This window comes from Canis lupus, chromosome 9 (assembly GCF_048164855.1).
Source record: "Canis lupus baileyi chromosome 9, mCanLup2.hap1, whole genome shotgun sequence".
Taxonomy (NCBI): domain Eukaryota; kingdom Metazoa; phylum Chordata; class Mammalia; order Carnivora; family Canidae; genus Canis; species Canis lupus.
In genome coordinates, this window is record NC_132846.1 from 34,725,179 (window position 1) to 34,741,922 (window position 16,744).

The window sequence follows — 16,744 nt, forward strand, 5'->3', positions numbered from 1 at the left end:
CATAAGCAGGCAATGCAGTCTGGGAAGGTGAGGGAGAGTGGGGTGGCAGGGGCAAAGATCGCAGGGTGGGTTCACTTTCAGATTCTCTACTTATTACAAGCTGTGTGGCTCAGGGCAAGTTACATAATCTCTGAGCCTGAATTGTCTCATCTTTAGAGTAAGATAAGCAAGAATAACAGTCTTGCAAGGTCATTATGAGAATTAAATAAAATATACACCAGGAGGCTTACTGTAATGAATACCCCTTTCCCCTTCAAGGACCACCATGGGCATGGGACACACATGGTCTCTGCAGCCTTAACTTTTAAAGCATCTTTACAGCTGTTTACTTACTTGGCTTTTCTAGGAGAAAAAGAAAGAGAGAAAAGGAAGATTTGAAGAAAATGAATACAAAAAGAAGAAACTATGGAAGAACCACAGGACATTGCAAAACAAAAACAAAAGCCCACAGCTCCTTCGGACATGGAGACGTGGCATGTGACCGTCAGAGGCTCTCACAAAGCTGATGAAGGTCAACTGACAATGAGTTAGGTCTGCAGTAAATGCGCTCCAACTAAAATAATAGTAAGTCAAGCATCTGAGTTTGTTGTGAGTTTGACCCAGAAATTAATTTCTGAGAAGAAGGAAGTCTTGCTATTCCAGTCACCTGCAAGTGGAGTAAGAGCAGCACTTGGCCTTGCTAATGCCTGATGTGTATTCCCTGGTGGGACTTTAAGGGAGATGACTGAACTATGCTCCCTATTAAAACCTCCTAAATATAGTCTCTGTGGTGTAATGCTTGCTGGACCCTTTCACATATCAAGATCCAAAGCAAGTTCAAATCTGCAGTACAGATAGACTTTGGGACCAGCCAGAGACCAAATTGTGCCCCTCTCCTTCCCTTCTCCCTTTTGGGGTCCGTTTGTACAGAACCACTGTGCATCTTCCAAGATAGAGATGAGTCTGGCTACAGGAAGACAGCATCAGTCAGTCCCCCACCAGCCCAGCTCCTCAGAAGTGCCCCTTTGGTTTTTGACTAAGTCCTTGGGAAGGGACAGTTTGGAGAAGTAGCCACCAACTGTACTCATAGATATCTGAGAGACACTGGCCACAGCAGGCAGCAGAACTTTGGGGCATATGACAAAGTGAGGCAAAGAGTGGAGAAAAGGAGCTGTCCCCATGTCACTAGTGTGGCATTTCACCCAGTGGCCAAGTGTACTAGCCCTACGGACTGGGGTTTGAATCCAGGTTCTCTCATTTCCCAAGTGGATGAGGTAGGGCAAGTTCGGGAACCTCAGTTTTGTCATCTATAAGATGGACACAAAAATGCAAGCATCTCTTCGATTCCCTCTGAGGCTTCTATGAGACCCTTGTAAAAGCAGTGCCTCCAACTTTTCTCAAGTCATTACAGAAAATAACTCATGTATGTTATAATCCTATGACATAATGAAACTGCTTAACCCCAGAACTAACAGCATTAGGGGCCCTCAGACCACAGGCCCTTGGAGACCATTCTCCTGAGGACTGAAGGGACAGTAATAACAAGGGTGACAGCACATGCATAGTGCTTCCGAAGGGTGACAGCACATGCACGTTCTAAGTGCTCTTCATTGACTAATTCATTTGGTTCTCACAACAATCTTATGAAATGAAAATATTCTTAGAATCTTTATTTCACAAATGAAACTGAGGCATGGAGAAGCTAGGTAATTTGCCTGAGATTATAGGACCTGTGAGTGTCGGGGGCAGGTCCAACCCAGGCAATTAGATCCAGAATCTTGCCTTCTACATTTGGCAACACAACCTCTCAATATCATGGCCCAATTCCAACCCAGACGTGGTGTCACTGAAGTACAGCCCTCCTCACCATACCTGGCATAAGGCATCTAATAGACATTAGTATTTATAGAGCAGCTCAGTCGAGTGTGCAGATGCCCAACAAGATCTGCAGTACTGGCGGTTTGACAGAGCGGGACAGTCCAGGGCAGAGGGCAGCGGCACAGTCTGTTGTGATAGGAATCACAGAGACAGTCACAGCTGGCCCAGCAGCCAGTCACAGCACCAGGAAGGGAAAAGGAGGACAGAACCAGTGAATTCCCCTTGGTGGTGAGTGCTCTGGGGTTGTAGCACTCTCCAGTAAATCGCTGAGAGACACTTCGGTGGGCCTAGCATTAGTGTGGGGAATTTGAGCATTCTGGTGTTTAGCTGTAGGCATTACTGTCATAGCTACTCCTAAATTGGCCTGCCCAAGGAAGCACAGGGTACAGCTGTAAGCAGCTGCTGAACTTCAAACGTTCATCTTGCTGATTATAAATTGCAAGTTCCTGAAAGGCAGAAAATGTGTTTCTTTCATTTTGGTAGTCTCTCCCAGTTGCCAGAGGCCTTTTTTTCACATAGTAGGATATCAATAAACACGTAATGAAGTTAACCAAATATATTTAATAAAGATTTACTATCTAGGGCTAGCCCTTAAGACAATTACTTTCAACTTCATAATTTTCTTTGCAGAGGCAATGGCATAAGCCAACTTCTCTACTTTAAATTTAAGTAAGAACAAGAAAACTCCTGATGGCAAAACTGAAGACCTAGACCAAACTCTGAGCATATTTATTGCATACTGACTCTGTACAAATTCTCTTTAAACACTACAGCAGAGTCCTGCCTCTGTGGATAACAGTCTGTCTATCTATCTATCTATCTACCTACCTACCTACCTACCTACCTACCTATCTATCTACTGTTTGCAAACTCAATCTTGTTGTTTTCTCTAAGTAAAAAAATTCAGAAAACTGCTAACAGCAGTTTTCATCATTATTATTTTTATTATTACTATTATTTTTGCTAACACTTAACCAATTCTGAACGCATTAAATCCAATGTTATTTGTTGCCATAACTCAGGGAAGAAAAGTTGCTGCAGTTGGTGCCATAACTCTTTAAGTCAGCTGTTTTCAAATGTATAAAGGTGGCTTCAGGTCAGCTTGGAGGACTGGTTGCCATGTCCCAATGTCTGGACTCCTGGTGCAGGGCTAGACTAGGGCCAGGATGTGATGGAGTGAACATAAATTAAATGAGACTGCACTTTCTTTCATGGAACCCCCAAAGATGTTTGTCCTGGAAATTGAAAATCCCTATTCTACAAAATAAATGCTGTTTAGCAGTACATTGCTAGATACCAACTGCTCAGTGACAATTTAAAATAAGGGTCAACAAACTAGAGCTCGTGAGCCCAATCTAGCCCACCTCCTGATTTCTTAAGTAAAATTTCATTGAACACAGACACATTCATTCTTTTATGTATTGTCTATCACTGCTTTTGCCACACTGTTAGTATATAATTGACTAGTCTCAAAAGACACTGACTGGCCTGCAACACCAAATATATTAGCTATCTATCCTCTACAGAAAAAGTTTGCCAACCCCTGATTTAGAATAACACCTATGGTCATAGAACCAATATCACCAAAATTCATTTCACCAATCCAGAGCCCAACCTCCTAAGACATCTGAATATAATTAGGATGACTAAGTTTTTTTAAGCATTTATATAGCTTACTCCTTGAATCGTCAACACGATGCCTCTCAAAGAGGCATAAACTTTGCCATAAGGTGGTAACAGAGGAGTAAAAGATATTGGCATCTCACTCATGTACAGAAAATCAAATGCATGATTCTTATTGCATTTCCTTCCATACATGAGTGTTTAACTTGTTCCCTTTTGAGCTGGGACGAACTCTAAAACATTAGAATGTGTAAGTAAGACACAGAATTAAAAACTCCATCCCTTAATTCTTAAGACATGGCCCTTCTTCTATTTTTGATGGTTGCCTAGCTGCGGCCTTGTTAGCCTGCCCACCCCTAAACAGCTCTCTGGTCAGGCAACATTTGCCTACTGATGTGTGAATACCCCCTGCAGATGCCTCTACACCCCACTTAGCACACCTTTTCCTTCCCTCACCTCGAATTCCCCCTGAGTATTACTACGTCTCCCAGGATGCTTGACTAGCAGAGAATAGCAGTGTTCTCATTCTTTTCCATAATAACTTGTTTTTCTTACACTCCTTCTCATGAGTACAAATAATGAAAGAGGAAAATTTAAAAAGTAAAGAAGAAAGATAGTGGTGAGAAGTTAACATGTGGTAAAGGAAAAGGTTGTAGGAAAGGAAGAAAGAGACATACAGGACTATACCAAAGGTAAAACCTTATTAATAAAGATGCAGTAATGAGCGAAGCTGTCAAAAGAGAAGGAAGTAAAACTTTGACAGTGCAGAGAATGCAGGACATTTTAGTTTCGCCCATTGACCTTGTTCTTTCAAAGCACCTCCTATATTTTCTCAGAAAGGATGTACCTGAGATTGCACTTCACGTCCTTGTACTCCAAGGAGAATTGCAATGACGGTCGTGAATTTCTCGCTTAATAGTTATTAAGCTCCATGCATTTGGAATCCCATTTTCACAAACTTCAGAGTACACTGTAATGTCTTTGTTTTACATCTCATTAAATGGAACTAAACAGCTACACTACAATAGCTGCAATAGCAGAAGAGGCTATTGTCTACTGATAGTTATTGAGCAAAACCAAATCAAGTCCCAAAACTCAGACACCACTCAGGATCACTCAAACTAGCCACACAGATAATCAGTCTCCCTGTACTCCACATTTCCACTATTCAGAAACCTAGCTCGGGGCTTGCTTGATTTGGGATCCATCATTCCAATACTTGAACAAAGCATTTGTTTACTACCTCAAAAGCAGAAAACATGTAATATCATCTAACATTTAGCAGACATTCACTTCTTGCACTGAATTTTTTTAAAGATTTTATTTATTTATTCATGAGAGACACAAAAAGAGAGGAAGAGGCATAGGCAGAGGGAGAAACAGGCTCCATGCAGGAAGCCCAATGTGGAACTCGATCCCAGGACTCTGGGATCACCCCCTGAGCCAAAGGCAGACGCTCAACCGCTGAGCCACCCAGGCATCCCTGAATTCATTGATAATAAAAAATACAGTAGGGTCTGCCTTACATACATTGAACCCTACATATTTATAGACTGGGAATCAGAGCTGGAATAAGGATAAAACCTTAAATAAATGCCTAGAGCACAGGTTTAAGGAGGCACTCACTTTCAGGGTCATGTTAGTACAGAATCAGCAGTTTCTGAGCAATGGGAAAGGGGAGTTTATGGATAAATGTTTCACTTTTCCATCCCTCAAGTATACTATTTGAGTTGCACTCTATAGGCTACGCAGAAGGATATTATGATTGCGTGCCAGATGCCCAAGCAGTGACCACTTGATAATAAACATTTACATGTGCCTTTCCCACCCTCTCTGTTTAATTCTTTTGAAATTCTCACCCCAGCTCCATGGAGTCCCTGTCAACTACCATTTCCTAAATGCAAGCCTGTATCAGAGGCTCCGCCTTCTGAGAAAACCTGGCCTAAGAGAACTGGTGTAGGATTTGCCATAGGAAGCAGATGCTCAGGATGGGATTCTAGAACTAGTGACTCACCAGGCACCAGAATCACTATCATCACACTTACCTATAGCAAATGGAAATGAGGTATTGGTGAAAAGTGAACAGTTGGTTTCTGTACTTGAACAGGATAGAGGGAATGAGAATTATAATGATTAGGGGTCAGCTAGCTTTAGTTAACCACAACTACAGGGTATATTGTGTTGAAAATTAGGTTCAGGATTTATTACTAAAGATGTAGAGATACAGGAGGGCTTTGTTGTATCTGCAATGTCTACAATACATCAGCAGCCTTGATAGGATAAGAGTGGGCCCCTGAGACCTGGATATAGAAAGATCTGAGGATCTTGTAGCCCTAGAATCCTTTGAATAACACTGTCCTAGAATAAGCAGCACCCTCTCTCTTTCTAGAGAACACCCTCCTTTCACCTGGATATCTGCAAAGACCTCACTTGAGGCAGGTGCTTCATGTGATAAGGCTTGTCAACCTCAAGAGCTACTCCACTTCCTGTTCCTGCCTCCATAGGAGGATGCACCACAGCCCAGGGGAGGGATACAGTCCTTGCTCTGGTAAGAAGGAGGGTACATGCTCATAGAATTGCAGGACCTGATAATGTGGGCAAGTAGGAACCTGGAGAATGGAAAATATATATGAGAATAGATCTTTTAGGTTTTGGACTAGAAGACAAAATATAGGCGGGATAGAGAAAAATTTCTCCCATGATTTGGGAGCCTGATATTCTGGCAAGATCACCTGAGATTAATCCAAAAAGATGCCTAGAGTGGCCCTTGAAGTTTGAGCATGACAATGACCTACAGTAAATGAGGTAGAGGTCGTGGACTCATCCTAGCACAGTACTGAGGTAGGAGTCAGAAGACTCCATGAGGTGAGAATATTGGAATGAATTTAAGGTTAGAGAACTTAGCCCTTGAGTTTATACTCCAGAAAGGCCCAAAGGCAGAATGAACAGGTGAGACTCACTGAGAATCTAGGTAGTGGCTGTCCTCTGTAAGTTCAAGCTTACAGTAGGAAATACTGTTGTTGAAGTGGGCTCCTGACTTCAACATCAATATATTGTGGTGTTAATGGTTTTGGGAGATGGCAAACGCCAAATGCTAGCACTAAATCATCAGGTACAGGGTAGAAATAATTACCTTCATGGTATCAAGTCTGGAGTGGCAGCCAGGGGGCTTCATCTCCAATAACTAGATACATGAGTGTGGAACCAACAGGTGGAAATAAGGTTGGGCCCTGTCACCACTTCTCTCAGGGGCCCCCTTGCTGAACGTGTGCTGCTTCTCTCGACAGCCTTAGCATTTGCTTGTGAACCAGATTTGCTGGGAGGTTCACAGAGAAGTGAAAACTTCTACCAGGGGACACAGGGTGAACCTGAAGCTATAACTCCAGTTTATCATATGGGCTTCTCATTCCAGTAGACTAGTAGCCAAAGAAAGGATCACTTTGTCACAGTGGAGTTATTTGTGCTGATTACAATAAATGAAAACCTAGGATTGCTGCTACATAATAAGGGCAGAAAAAAAGCATGTCTAGGAACTCGAGAATGCATAGGGTATCTCATGTGCCTACAAACATTAATTGGAAATCTCAGCAACCATGACCCAATAGGTGTTAAAAAATAAAAATAGAAATAGAAATAGACAAAGGCCCAGACCTCAAAGGAATAAAGATCTGGATCATTGACCAGGCAAGCAATCTAAACCTGCTTAAATATTGTCTAGGTATGAATGGATTCTAGAATGGCTATAGAAGAGTATAATGATGAGTATTAATTATAGCTGGAAGAACAATTGCAAAATGAAGACTGTAGCTTGTTCCAATAACCCTGCTATTTTATACTTTTCATAGAATTGCAGCAATTTTGCTGGTAAACAGATACCATTTTTACCAAAAACCAATGACAAGCATCACATTTAATGGTAAAACTTTAGAAATATTTCCTTTAAATTCAGTGTCTAGGCAAGGATTCAAGCTAAGACTGCTAGTTAACATCCTGCAGACATCTTAGCCAATACATTAAATTTAAAAAAATTTTGAGGGATCCCTGGGTGGCGCAGCGGTTTGGCGCCTGCCTTTGGCCCAGGGCGCGATCCTGGCGACTTGGGATCGAATCCCACATCGGGCTCCCGGTGCATGGAGCCTGCTTCTCCCTCTGCCTGTGTCTCTGCGCCTCTCTCTCTCTCTCTCTCTCTCTGTGACTATCATAAATAAATAAAAATTAAAAAAAATTTTTTTGAGAAGTATAAGATTGGAAAGAGATAAAATTGTCCTTTATTGTATATGATATGATTGTCAATATAGAAAATCTGTGAATAAATTACTTGAACTCACAAAAATATTGGCCTACTAGTGAAATATAAGATCCACATTCTAAAGTTAATAATATTCCTTTTTACCCATAATATTGGATTAGAAGATAAAATTTAAAGAAGATTTCATTCACATGGGTGCCTGGGTGGCTCAGTTGGTTAATCCTACCCCACCCCACCCTCCAGTTGGGCTTCCTGCGCAGCAGGGAGTCAACTTCTCCCTGTGCCCTTCCCTTTGCTCATGTTCTCCCTCTCCCTCTCTCTCTCAAATAAATAAATAAATAAATAAATAAATAAATAAATAAATAAAATCTCTTTTACACAAAAAATCTGATTCACAATGAAGGATGTAAAGGTAATGTGATGTGAAGAAAACTACAAAAATATTATGAGAAAATTTAAAATACATGAATAAAAAGATAACATTTGAGGATGAATTAATCTGTAAATCCCAATTAATCTATAAATCAAATGTAATTCCAATGGAAATGTCAACAAAGTTATTCATGAAATTTGGTAAGTTGTTTTCATAATTTACATGGAGAAGCAAAAGGTAACAACAGCATAGACAGTTGTGAACAAGATAGGAGAACCAATTTTACCAAATAACAGTGTTTCTTATAAACAGTAATTAAGACTGTGTGGTATTGGTAAGGGGATTAGCGAATTGTCGAACAAAATAAAGGCCTCAGAAATGCACCTAGGCCTATGTGAAAACCTAACACCTAGGATGTGTGAAACTGCAAATAATCGGTAGAATACATGGATGAATACTTCAGTGAATACTGGGACAACTAGTTATCCACATGGGAAAAATAATAAATTGGAATACCTATACAATATGATAAATAAAATTAATTCCAGGTATATTTAAGACATAGATGATAAAACAAAAGTATAAAATCTTTAGAAGAAAATTTAGAATTTTTATGCCCTTTTTCCTAGGAAGAGATTTCTGGAAAAAGATCACATGCACACACACAAATCATAACATTAAAAAAACCCAGCACAATGTTCAGCCTATAGTGTAAACATCCTTACATTAAATAACAGTATATGCTTATTATCATTCATTAGTTACACGCATCTTCACATCATCTGTGCCACTTTGTTCTAAGTAAATTAAGAAAATCAGGAATGGGGTAAAGAGTTTTTAGAGCAGTGCTTAAGGGCAAAACATGACACTAGGTAGTAAGAGAAAAATAGTATACTTTATGTAGATCTGGAATACTTCATAGCTAGAAAACAAGCCATAACAAACTATAAGCCAGTGCAAGGTATGTCCCTCAGCAAAAATCAGAGATGACAATAGCTACAGATAGGTCAGTAATTAATGTTTTATTCTGAACTTCAATTAATTGTTCTCTTCAGAGTATCAATAACACAGCAGCCTAAGTGACTTTATATGTTTTCCCTTTTGAAAGTATTTGCCAAGTGAGTGTGAATAGAAAGGAGAGAAAACTTCCTTTTTAGTAACATAGGACTTCTTGAATTTTAGATTATGAAATGAGTTAAGCCTCTGAGAATGGTATTTTTAGTGTCAGATCTCATGACAAGGCACTGGCTTCCGCAAGGATCATCAATCTCACAACTTTGAATTGACTGAAGTAATAAGAATACTTGGCAAAAATGTAAATCTAAATTAGAGAGAGGATTGAGATTTCTAATTATATAGCTAATGCCTTAAAAAGTGTCAACAAAAAGAGAAAGCTTGCTATCCTGTAAATTTTATAAAACGACTTATTCTTTAATGTGATGTAATCTTTTCAGCTTGATTTACTATATGAGTTACTATAACTATTTCATTTTTTCATGTATTTCCAATTTCCTATTTTTAAGATTTAATTCACTCATGATTGCCATTGTTGCCTGATATGTCATATACCTGGTTTGCTCCTTCTAAAAACAAGTCAAAAAATAAAAAAATAAAATTAAAAAATAAAAACAAGTCAAAGACAAAAACAATGCCGTTTCAACAATAATTTCAAAGTCACACATGCAACTTCTTCCTAGACTTTCAGATTTTTGTGATAGCACACCAAAGAATACTAGAATCCAGAATCCAGAGTTGGTTCTTTTAGCAAATGGTGATTATAATTTGGTATAGAAATTCACTTCACAGCTCAGTCTACCATCAGGCAAAAGCAAAGTTTAAATAACCAATAGGTCCCTCATGGAATAATGAAAGGTATGTCCCTGCACCATATTAACCACACCAGCAGGTAATGAGTGCATTACTAACAGGGCAAAACTAAACCAAGACATTAGGGGCCTGGAGAAACAAACTCAGCAGAGAAGTTCATTTACTAACTTGTCCATTCGAGTCAAGTTTATCTGTGGACAACCACCAGCATCTCGAATATTATCAGTTCTTTGTCTTCCACTATGGTTGAAGAAGGCTGGATAGGTCAGTTATTCTGGTCAACTACAATATTAGAAAAATAAATGTGCAGAAATAGACTTTTGGCTACCCCAAAGCCAGGTTCTGGTCTCAGGATCCAGGGAGGCCTAGGAAACTGACTTCCATTTTGCCAGGTGCTGAAATTATCCCTCAAAAATAGCTTATCCTTAAGAAAGAAAAAAAAATTGCTATTGTTTCCACATGATAGAACAATGATTTATTAGATTCCATGGCAAATCATAGAAAATAACCATTTTCTGAAAGACATCATGAGACCACCTGAGGGCAAACATGCAGAGCTAGCTGCTTCCAAGAAGTCAGACAAGGAAATTACCAAATCCAAGTCGAAGACTGGAGTGACGAGGATCCCGGACTTATGAATAAAAAGCTATACAGTGACCACCAGTGGGGGATGAGGAGGGAGAAGAGTGTCTTGGATGAAAGAGAAAGGCCACTGCTTGTTTCTAGGGCACAAGCTATAGGCAACTGTGTGGGGCATCCAGAATGGGCACTGGGCTAGGACAGAACAGGCTTGCAGGGGTGGGACCGAGTGGGGTCTTAAAAATAGCCACATGTCACAGAGGTCTTACTCTCCTTCCCTGATGTCCCATCCCACCAATGCCACACAACAGCCCCAAGCAAGCACTGTGCTGGCCTAATGGATGGGCTAGAGGAAGGGACAGCCTCTGAAGGAAGAGCGCTGGAGTGATTATGTGCAGGGTGTGGGTGAAATCACAGCCAGGCACCACAGGCTCAGCACAGTGACCACATCTCCTCTTTTGAAGCAACCTCAGTTCTTGCCAGCATTCATGGCCAAGTTCATCCAGAGGTCCACATCCCCAGGCCGGCCCTCCTACCCTGGGTCTTTGCATACCACAGAGAATATACCACCACAGAAAAGGTGGGCCTGGCAAATGGCCTGGTGATTTGGCATCACAGCAATGATGAAGACCAAGGGACAGTATCTGGCCACCTGGTAAGCAGACTGGCCAGACTCCACCAGAGTTGTTTTATATCAGTTAAGATGTGGACCTGGTGAGGAGGCCAGCATACAGGAAATCCAGAACATTGAGAGAGACTGGGACCAGGGCTGGGATCGGGGTGAGGGAAGTGACTGTCCCCTCTTCCAACCTTGCAAATATAAGGAGGTGTTCACACTTAAGGCGCTGACTGGGCTTTTGTACACCCCTGGGAGTGCCTCCTTAAATTTGTGCCCTGGTCACTTCATTCCCCTCACCCTAATCCTAGCCCCAGCCAAAAAGTCATTGACAAAGATGAAAACAAAGCCTGAGTGTAGATGCAGTCTTTAAGCCATGCTGATGCTTCTCTAACCGCCAAAGTCCACATGGGAAACGTGGGGATCTGGAAAGCTTGCACTTCTGTCTGGGAGCATGTTGCACTGTCTGGTTTGTAAGGTTACCTGCCTCAAAGTAAATTTCTGTATCCTTTGCAATTAAATAATTTTTATATCTCTTAACTGTGTTTCTTGGCACTTTTTCCATCAATTACACCACTGTCCTGTGGTATCACCTATGCAACACTTAATACTAAAATAAGATTCAAAATCAAAGTAGAGAAAATCGGGGTCAGCATTTTGAATATCAGCAACTGTACTGCAGGTGTTAAGGAGTAAGCAGATAATAGCAGACCTGTGGGAAGAAGGCTAGGCAAACTAGGTTATTCTCTACATTCACCGAAAAATTTGGTTTATTAGTTATTTGGCAGTTCTTAAGTTTATTCTGTTTTTTTTACTCTTACAAGCTAAAAAAAATAAACATGTTATTGGCTCCAAATAAAAATTGATAATTCAAATACTGATAAAGGAACATACTTGTTTCTGTGCCAAGGGCAGTGGGCTTTCTGCCTAAAGACAACTGACTTGAATGTCCAAGAGGTCTATTAGGATTCTAATTATCTAGTGCTATTATCTATTATAATGACTACCCTAAAAGTCTGTGGCTCAAAACAGTAAACATGTTACTATACCTTAAGTTAGAAATTCTGCCCCCAAACATCACATGGGACCATTCAATGATATGCAGTTGGGCTGTAAGATGGCTTCACTCACATGCCCAGAAGGCTGAGCTCAGCTGAGCAACCCTTGTCTTCCAAGCAGTCTCAAGATCTCTTCATGTAAATTCTCTAGCAAGGAAGCCAGGCCTCTCACATGGTGTCTCAGAGCTCAAAATGTGAGCTATCATTTCAAGAGACAGAAAGTAGAAGGTGCCAATCTTTTAAGGCCAGGACTGGAAACTGTCCCAACATCTTTCTTACCCTTCTGTTGTAGTCAATGAAGCCAGAGAGCCCATGTAGTTTCAAGGGAAGGATAACATACTCCGTCTCTCTCTCTCTTTTTTTTTTTTTTTAAGATTTTATTTATTTATTCATGAGAGAGGCAGAGACATAAGCAGAGGGAGAAGAAGCAGGCTCCTTGCAGTGAGTCTGATGCGGGACTCAATCCCAGGACCTCAGGATCATGACCTGAGCCAAAGGCAGACACTCAACCACTGAGCCACCCATGTGCCCCCAGACTCCACCTCTTGAAGGGAAGAATGTCGAAGGGCCTTTGGCCATCTTCATCCCATCATTCCTAAGTATCTTCCATCTACGAAGCTGTAACACACACTAGGGCAATACCAGAGATGTCCAGCACCCATGGGGCACATTTTATGTTCTCTTTTTGGTTTGAGCATATCCATAAGGACCCATCAAATCCATGAAAGCAGAGCAGGAAGGCCAGACCAGTCTCTAGAATCAGAAGAGCTACACACCTGGGCTATCTGAGTGGCATCAGCAAAACACCTAGAACTCAGCTAAGCCCTGGGTTGTGTGGGACAGAGCTAAGAACATCAAGGCTGCTCAGTGTGGTTTGTTCACTACTTCACTGACACCCCTGACCGAGGCACCGAGTTGGATGGTCACAGTTCTGTCATTATCTTCCTTGACTTCTGTGCAGGACTGGACATGGTTCAGCACTCCCTCATTCTTTAAATATTATCTTATGTTTCCCTTGATAACATACCCCTGATTTTCCTCCTACTTCAAGGTCCATTTTTTTTCTCCATCGCTTTTGCTACCTTCGCCTTCTAAAATCTCTAGAGACTAGGGCACTGTAGAGCTTTGTCCAGGGCTTAGTCCCTTCCAAATCTACAAGGTCATCTAAGTGTTCCCATTCATCCAGAAGTCCATATATGGATGTTCTCCAAGGTTGAATCTCCAATCTGGACTTCTTTTGTGAACTCCACGTTCACGTTTCTGGGTGACTATTTGATATTTCCACTTGGATGGAAATAGGCATTGCCAATTTATGACCAAAACAAAATTCTTTTAATCCCCTCAAAGCCTATTTTCCCCTAGTCTTTCCTATGCACCCAGTTGTTCAACCAAAGACTTAGGAGTCATCCTTAGGTTAATCCTTTCCCTTCAGTTTCCAGCCCCCATCACCCTCTCAACCCCCAAAACCTCCCTCACCGCGTCTGATCTATCAGCAAGCTATCTTGGCGTTACCTCTAAAATACATCCTTAATCCAGCTATTTAGGATTTAGACCACCTCCTGCCTAGGCTACAACAAAAACCTTCCAACAGGTTATTCTTTTTCCATTTTTATCCCTTTATGTCATCACCATTCAGTGGCCACAGAGACCTTAAAACAGAATTAGATTGTGACCCACCCCTCCCTTTCTAAAATCACTCATAGCCTTACTGCACTTAGAATGCCATCCATGCTCCTTACCACAGCTCCAAGCCCTGCACGAATGGGCTCCCACTACCTTTCTGGCCTCATTTTGTTGGATTCTGCCCCTTGCTCACTAGGGTCCAACCTTCCTGGCCTCTTTTAGTTTCCCCTCTGCCTGGAGCACTCTTGGGCTGCCTTGGCCTCAAACTCTGACACCAGATTAAAAGATGCCTCCTCAGTCTTGTGACTGCCTTCCCCACTCAAATAACTCTTAGCAAAACCTGTAAGTAGCTCATCTATTATTTGTCATTGTCTGTATTTCCTTCTCAAAAATCCATCCCATGCATTCGGGGTTAGTGTTATAGCACAGCATACTTGCACCATGCTCCAGGGGAGCAGGAGAACTTTAAGCAGTGCAAATGCCCTGAAGGACCATGCAGTCTTGTTTGTTGTTATATCCCCAGGGCCTGACATAGTACCTTGTACTTAGTAGATGCCAAACTAATATTTTTCAGTGAATGAATGAATGAACTAATGACTCCAGGCCATTTTAAAAGGCTTGGAAGCTTTGAGCAGCATGCAGTCTGGCACTACATCTATTTCACCCTCCTTGGATTGTTTATACACAGAAACTGAAAACATATTGTTAAAAGCATGATAGATAACATTTTTTTCCCATTTTATTTTTAAAAATCAGTTTATTGGGATGCCTGGGTGACTCAGAGGTTGAGTGTCTGCCTTCAGCTCAGGCTGTGATCCTGGGGTCCTGGGATCAAATCCCACACAGGCTCCCTGTAGGGAGCCTGCTTCTCCCTCATCTATGTCTCTGCCTCTCTCTCTGTGTCTCTCATAGATAAATCAAATATTTCTAAAAAATAAAATCAGTTTATTTCTGTGATCATTTCAAATATTATTTATATTCATTGTATAAAAATTCTAACTCATAAATATAAAAAAAACAGGAAAATTAAAGTCACTCATAATCTCACCTTTCAAATAGATAATGTCCTAAATGTTGCATCCTATTTTATTTCTTTGCACTTTTTGAAATTTTTCTCTGTGCTGTAGAGATTTTTCAGTATGGAATTTCAGCTGATTTTATTTTATTTTTTAATTTTTTTTTAGAGACAGTGGAGATTAGAGGGAGAGGGAAAGAGAGAGAATCTTAAGCAAGCTCCATGCCTAGCATGGAGCCCAACACAGGGTTCAATCTCACAACCTTGAGATCATTACCTGAGCTGAAATCAAGAGTCAGAAGCTTAAGTGACTGAGCCATCAGGTGCCCGTGGAATTTCAGCTAACTTTATATCACATTTCCCAAGATCAGGAAAAATAACACTATTCTAACAACTGGCAATAATTTGAGGATGCCTGGAGGACTATTTTGATGATTTCAGATGATCTTTGCCAGCCTACTAGTAGGCCAGTAAATTATCTCACTTAAAGATTTGTAAACAGTTAATCAACAAAACATTATACTTAAAATCCAGAATGCTGTTTGCATGTGTCACAAAATTTGGTAACTAAGTCAGAAGCCTGAATCATTAAAGGTAAAAATTAACATATAGTACTCATTCATTCAATGTTCAATCCAAATGTTTACTGAACATCTACAGTGTTGGGCAATGTTTTAGACTCTGGCAACAAAGCAGTGACCAAAATCTCTATTTCTTAAGAGGTTGGTCTAGCTGGAGAATAATAGAGAAATGGTAGATAGATGATGATGAAGATGATGACGATGATGATGATAGATAACATAAGTTATATATTTGATGATGGTAATTGCTTTCAGAAAAATATGGCAGGGAACAATGATAGAGGAGTTGCAATTTTAATTTGTTATTGGGGTTATCAGAAAAGGCCTCACTGAGAAAGGAGAACCCTCTTGCACTGTTGGTGGGAATGCAAACTGGTGTAGCCACTCTGGAGAACAGTATGGAGTTTCCTCAAAAAGTTATTAATAGAACTATGATCCAATAATTGCACTACTAGGTATCTCCCAAAGGATACAAAAATATGGATTCAAAGGGGTACATGCACCTTGATGTTTATAGAAGCATTATCAACAATAACCAAGCTATGGAAAGAGCCCAAATATCCATTGACTGATGAATGGATAAAGAAGATGCAGTGTGTGTGTGTGTGTGTGTGTGTGTGTGTGTGTGTGTATAACAGAATATTAGTCATCAAAAAGAATGAATACTTGCCATTTGCAATGACATGGGTGGAGCTAGAGTGTATTATGCTAAAGTGAAGTAAGTCAGAGAGAGATAAATACCATATGATTTCACTCAGATGTGGAATTTAAGAAACAAAACATATGAACATATGAGAAAGGGAGGAAAAGCAGAGAGGGAAACAAACCATAAGAGACTCTTAATGAAAGAGAACAAACTGAGGGTTGTTAGAGGGAAGTGAGTCGGGGGTGGGCTAGGTGGATGATGGGCATTAAGGAGGGCACTTGTTGTGATGAGCACTGGGTGTTGTATGTAAGTGATGAATCAGTGAATACTGCTCCTGAAACCAATATGGCACTGAATGTTAACTAAAATTTAAATTAAAATTATAAGAAAAAAAAAAAAGAAAAGGCCTCACTGAGACCTGAAAGAGGCAAAGGAGCGGGCATAGGTATATCTGGAGGAAGAGTGTTCCAGGTGAAGGAAACACCCATTGTATAGGTCCAGAGGTAGGAGAGAATCTGATTTGTTCTAGAAAGAGTACAAAATCAGTGTGGCTGGAGTTGAATGACCTAGGGAGAAAGCCATAAAAGATATGGTCACAGCAGTGCCATATTATTCAGAGCCTTAGGTCCTCTAAGGATTATAGCTTTTACAGTGAGTGGAACAGAAAGCTATTGGAAGATTTGGACTTAAGAATGAT

At 40.6% G+C, this 16,744-nt stretch overlaps 1 protein-coding gene and 1 long non-coding RNA gene across 2 annotated transcripts in view; one reads left to right on the top strand and one right to left on the bottom strand.

The window, feature by feature from the left end:
- LOC140639407 (uncharacterized) overlaps positions 1-746 on the top strand; it is a 69,450-nt gene extending 68,704 nt beyond the window's left edge. Inside the window, exon 5 of the long non-coding RNA XR_012036141.1 lies at positions 347-746. This is a non-coding gene — a long non-coding RNA (uncharacterized lncRNA). The remainder of the gene's footprint in view (positions 1-346) is intronic.
- The window catches only part of SLC35F4 (solute carrier family 35 member F4), a 226,612-nt gene that overhangs the window by 164,395 nt on the left and 45,473 nt on the right, over positions 1-16,744 (bottom strand). The window lies entirely within an intron of this gene.